We start from the raw sequence: 6,549 nt of genomic DNA, 5'->3' as shown, positions 1-6,549 counted from the left end.
AGGAGAATGTTGGGAGTGGCTCCCTAAGACTTTTCTCATGCCATTTTGCATGGAATTCTGGTTCTGGCCTCAGTACTTTATCAGTAGCAATCATGAGAGCAGCTTACTTCAAGTTAAGTACAGACAGCACTTCTGATTAGAATCAACATTTTAGAGTTGCCTAATTTGGGTATATGTGATGGATGTGTCAGATATACACAGATTGCATTTAATGTTAACATATAAAGATGCCTTATTCACATAGTGACAACATATGCACTAATCATTATCCAGCATTAGCATATCAGTTCCTAAGTATAAATATCCCAATATTTCAAAGCGCAATGAACTCTGGCTCCCATTGCAGGGATCTGTGCTCTCTCTGCCCTTAAAATACCGGAAGGCTTTATCACGCTAGAGGTACAGGACTTCCCTCTGACAAGAGTCTTTGTACTGGATACAGTTCACAATGATGATACAGCAGCCTCTGAAAAAATAAAGAGCATTCATGCGCACAAGTCTTCTAATTAACCATCACAGATACCCAAGTAGGGACTTGGTGTGTATCTGTGTGTGCACACGCATGTCTGTATACATGCATGTGTATGTGCATATGGTGCATTAATAAGTGGGTTTCATTTAGATATACTAGACAATTTTATATTATATAATCTGGTATTGTGCTGACTAATTATATAATAAGTATGAGTATTCTGTAAAGGATACCTGTAGTCAGTTTCCTATGAGTTGATTGAAGCTAGTGGAATGAGAATAGCATGGTTCACTGTAGGTCCTAGACCCCGTGTCTTGACATAGAATCTACTCACACAGGCTAGTCACAAAACAGACCAGAGATATAAGAGCTGGTGTAACCATCCTGAGCGTCACACATGAGATAATATGTCACTAGTATCTGTCACAAATTTGGACACACTGTGGGTACTGGAAGCCCTTTCTTCAGCTCTCTGGAACCTGGAATGAGTTTAATCTTATACCTTATTTTTGTGAAGGATACAACTAAAGTCTTTGCAGGTTCCCAGGAGCAGAAGTAAAATGAAGAGAATTCTCATATGGGAAGGACATCTGAAACACCTTTCACTGTGGCAAGCCAGAGGCAATCCTGGCTTTGCTCCTGCTAATCTGTATGACTTTGAGAAGCTGCTTAGCCCACCTGAGTTTCAACTTCTGCATCTGTAAAATATATGTAAAGTGGACCATCCAGACCAAAAAAAAATTGCGCTGAATACCATTAAATTAAAGGTAGGACAGAGGTTTTGTTAAAGGCACTGACTTTGGAGAACTAAATGCATTTTATTATGTATAGTTTATATCACAGTATCCCTCTTTATAGTATGTGATTAAGGAATAGCAGTCTGTGTTATGCTATTTTTCCTACTGCCAGGACTGGCATAAATACATAGGTGTCTCTAAGCTCCATTCCTTTTCTCTTCTATTTTTTCCTTTCTGCATCTCTCTTTTTTACCTGCATTAATCTCTACCATAATCACATTCTAAAAGATCTATAGACTGCTACCCTTGCTTTTAAAATTTTTTTCCCCAATTTTCATTTTTGTTAGTGAGCATGAGACTGAGCACCAAAAGGCATCTTTCCTGGCATCCCTTTATTGCTTCAGACCTGTGACATCCCCTCCTAGACAGTAGTGGAAACATGGGAGAAATGGAAAGGACTAATAGAAGAGATATTAGGGGAAAGTTGCCTCCCAAACAAATGTTTCCCTGCAAGGCCACCATACCAAGAGTGGGATTGCATTCTAGGGCTAACCACTCCTCGGTGGTCACTGAGGTAGACCCTCTTTCTGGGCCATCACCTGCAATTACGTTCCCTGTAAAGATGTTCATTTTACCTGGGGCCAGAAAGAAGAGAACAGCAAAGAGAAAGAGGACTGTCCTCATGACTTGGAGGGTCTTGAGAGATCAGCACAGTGTCCATGAGCAAAGGACAGCAAACACCCACATTTATACTTTTCTCCACACCAAATAACATCTTGATCAGTGAGCCTTGTCAAACATGATGATATTTCCATGCTCTGCTGAGTAGAGCCCATGAGGCTCAGTGGGTGCTACTCAGTCCCCAGCTTATCATTTTTCTAATTCTGGAAAGTTCCCAAGAAGGAAAATGGAGATAAAGGGAGGACAAAGTAGGGCAGACATTGATGATGAAGTGCAGACGTGGAGTCTGGAAGTTTGGATTTCTAATCCTGACTGTGCTCCTTAATAGCTTCAGTTTGCTCATGTTTAAAATGAAAGTAATCATATAACACTACAATGCTTGAGTTAAGAGCTGGTGCACTGTCTTATTCATAAAGTTTTTCCCCAGTCCTATTACCTGGAGTGTTTCCCCTATATTTTCTTTTAGTAATTTTATGGTTTCAGGTCTTAGATTTAAGTCTTTAATCCATTTTGAATTGATTTTGGTATATGGTGAGAGGTATAGATTCAGTTTCATTTTTCTGAATATGGATGTCCAATTTTCCTAGCACCGTTTATTAAAGAGGCAATCTTTTTCCCAATGTATGTTCTTGCTGCCTTTGTCATAGATCAGAAGGCTGTATGTGGGTTGATTTCTGAGTTTTATATTCTGTTCCATTGATTCAGTGTCTGTTTTTATGCCAGTACTATGCTGTTTTTGTTACAACAGCTTTGTAATACAATTTGAAGTTGGGTAGTGTTATGCCTCCTGCTTTATTATTTTGCTTAGAATTGCTTTGGCTATTTGGGGTCTTTTGTTGTTTCATATGAATATTTGGATTGTTTTTTTCTATTTCTGTGAAGAATGTCATTGGTAGTTTGATGGGGATTGCATTGAATGTGTAGATTGCCTTGGTAGAACGGACATTTTCACAATGTCATTTCTTCACATCCAAGAGTATGGTATGTCTGTCCACCTTTTTGTGTCCTGTTTAATTTCTTTCAGTATTGTTTTGTAGTTCTCGTTGTAGTGATCTTTGAACTCATTGGTTAAATTGATACCTAGGTATATTATTTTTTGGTGACTATTATAAATGGACTTGCTTTCCTGATTTCATTCTTCTGCTAGTTTGTTATTGGAGTATTAAAATGCTATTAATTTTTGCATGTTGATTTTGTATCCTGCAACATTACTGAAATTGTTAATCAGCTGTTAGAGTTTTTTGGTAGATTCTATAGGTTTTTCTATATAGAAGATCATGTCATCAGCAAACAAGAACAGTGTATTCTGAATATCAATCCTTTGTCAGATGCATAGTTTATAAATATTTTCTCCCACTCTGTAGGTTGTCTTTTCACTCTGTTAATTGCTTTTGTTTGTTTGTTTACCTGTGCAAGAGCTTTTAAATTTTTTTAATCCCATTTGTTTATTTTTCTTTTTGTTGCCTGTGCTTTGGTGTTTGTATTCATAAAGTCTTTGCCCGCTCCTACTTTCTGAAGTGTTCCCCCTATGTTTTCTTTTAGAGGCTTTATAGTTTCAGGATGTATATTTAATTCTTTAATCTGTTTTGAGTTGATTTGGGTATATGGTGAGAGGTGCTGGTCCAGTTTCATTCTTCTGCATATGGATATCCAGTTTTCCCAGCACCATTTATCAAAGATGCAGCCTTTTCCCCTATGTATGTTCTTGGTGTCTTTGTCAAAGATCAGCTGGCTGTTAGCATGTGGGTTTACTTCTGGGTTCTCTATTCTGTTTTATTGGTCCATGTGTTTATTTTTATGCCAGTCCTGTTTTGGTTACTATAGCTTTGTAGTATAATTTGAAGTCAGGTAGTATAATTTGAAGTCAGGTAGTATAATGCCTCCAACTTTACTTTTTTTTTTGCTAAGGATTGCTTTGGCTATTCAAAGTCTTTTGTTGTTCTATACGAATGGTAGGATTGTTTTTCCTACTTTTGTGAAGAATGTCATTGGTATTTTGATGGAGATTGCATTGAATCTGCAGATCACTTTGGGAGTTTGGACATTTTCACAATGTCAATTCTTCCAATCCAAGAGCATGGAAAGTGTTTCTGTCTTTTTTGTGTCCTCTTTAATTTCTTTAAAAAATGATTTGTAGTTGTAGAGATCTTTTACATCCTTGGTTAACTTTATTCCTAGGTATTTTATTTTTTTGGTGACTATTATAAATGGACTAACTTTCTTGATTTCTTTTTCTGCTAAATCATTGTTGGAGTACAAAAATGTTACTGATTTTCGTGTGTTGATTTTTTATCCTGCAACTTCACTGAAATTGTTTATCAGATCTAAGAGTTTTTTTTTGAGAATCTTTAGGCTTCTCTCCATACAGGATCATGTCATCTGCAAAGTGGAACAGTTTGACTTTATATTTTCTAGTCTGTATGCCCTTTATTTCTTTCTCTTGCCTGATTGCTCTGGCTAGTACTTCTAATACATGCTGAAAGAGTGGGCATCCTTGTCTTGTTTCTGTTCCTGTTCATTCCATTCGGGATTATATTGGCCATTGGTTTGTCATATATGGCTTTTGTTGTGTTGAGATATTTTCCTTCTATGCCTAATTTGCTGAAAGCCTTTATCATGAAGGGATGTTGAATTTTGTTGATTGCTTTTTCTGTATCTACTGAGATAATGATGTGGTTTTTGTCCTTGATTTTGTTTATGTGGTGTATCACATTTAATGACTTCTGTATGTTGAACCACACTTGCATCCCTGGGATGAATTCCACATGATCATGGTTTATAATTTTTTTCACGTGTTGCTGTATTTGTTTGCTAATATTTTGTTGAGGATTTTTGCATCTATGTTCATCAGAAATATTCACCTGTAATTTTCTTTTTTTGTTGTGTCTTTGTCTAGTTTGGGTTTGGGTATCAAGGTGATGCTGGTCTCATGGAATCAGTTTGGAAGACTGACTTCTGTTTCAATTTTTTGGAATAGTTTGAAGTGAATTGGTATTAATTCCTCTTTAAAGGTGTGGTAGAATTCAGCAGTAAAGCTATCCAGTCTTGGGCTTTTATTTGGTGTTACATATATTATCCATTATAGTCCACAAACAGCTTCAGGGTTTGTTATGAACTGATAGGGTATTTGTTTAAGATTTCATGTGTGTGTGCAGTATTTTAATTGTTAAAATGTGTAGAAATCTACATATTCTTAGAAATTCTAAACAAGAACAATGCCTTTAACAGTATGACATCCTTCTCCATGAAAAAAAGCACTCCAAATGTTATAGGTTCCCACCTACTTGCTTAGCTCTTGTTCACTAATTTGGAGTAAATCAGTTAAGTGGGTGCAGAGAAAGACCTGAATTATATATTCATTTTAATTATTATCCTTTGTGAGACAGGGAGTGGAATGCCCTTCATTGAGAAAACATGGAATTAGGGAGATAAGCTTCCTTCCTTCTCAGCTCACTATCATTGCTGCTACTGGAAGTCGAAATGCCTTAAGAGCATTTGATAAAATATCATAAAACCTTGAGAGTAAGATCTTCAACTTGCTTCATCTTGTCATACTGATATCAATAGATTGTTGAATAAACAAATGAATGAGAAAATAGGGACAGCTTTTTTTAAGAGAAGAATTTCAAATGTTATGTGTAGATACTCCTCCCTTCAGGAGGTGGAGCTTAATTCTCTTCAACCTAAATGAAAGCGACTTTATTCCCAAGAATAGAATATGGAAAATGAAAAGTAATCTTTACCATGTGGAAACCTGGCAGGCACACCTTCATGGGGTGATCAAGGTCAACACCAACAGTAATCAGTCATGTTGTTATCATGTGAACATTGATATGATGGACAGAATGAGAAGGACACTTGAAGTTCTGTGGGGTCATTTTCCCAAACCCCAAACTCCAGAATAATCATGAGAAAATGTCGGACAAACTCAAATTCTGTATTTTAGTTAATAGTAATATGTCAATGTTAGTTTCTTGATATTGACAAATATACCCTGGTTATATAAGATATTAGGAATAGGGGTAATTGGGAAAGGGTATATGAGAACTCTTTGTCCTGTCTTTGCAATGTTCCAGTAAGTCTAAAATTATTTCCAAAGAAAAATTTTACCTAAAGAAACTTTTAAACAGTATCCTGTTGTTCTTAGTCTCAGTAACTATACTTTTGTTAGGTATTCTCTGTGAATATTGGTTACGTATTATGAATAATCAAGTTGAGAGTGATAGATTGAAATTACACATTTGCTCTATTCCCTTCCAAACCTCACTCAAAAAATTTACAGGAAGAGACAAACTTTCAGACCTTTTTAGTTATATGCAATCTCAGTCTTATTTCATCTCATTTATCTTCTTTGTTTCTTACAGAGTGAGTCTAATTTACCAGCAAATTAAGTTTGCACACATGAGAGACTCGGCGTCACACCCTATGAAACAAATAGATGTTAATAAGGCAGTGGATACTCCATTTTATGTTCCTGGCTTTATGTGGCTCCTCATTTAAGCTCAGAATGTTTAGTACCTTGTCAGCTCTCACAAATAGGTAACTAACTCTCCTGAAGAAAGTGCAGCTTATAAACTGCTGAAAGAACATTCTTCCTGTCCACACCTCCCTGTGGAAAGAGCATACCCATTTGATCAGGTGAATTCTATGGACAGGAGT

This window comes from Galeopterus variegatus, unplaced genomic scaffold (genome assembly GCF_000696425.1).
Source record: "Galeopterus variegatus unplaced genomic scaffold, G_variegatus-3.0.2 Scaffold5412, whole genome shotgun sequence".
Taxonomy (NCBI): Eukaryota; Metazoa; Chordata; class Mammalia; order Dermoptera; family Cynocephalidae; genus Galeopterus; species Galeopterus variegatus.
Note: the sequence above shows the minus strand (reverse complement) of the source record.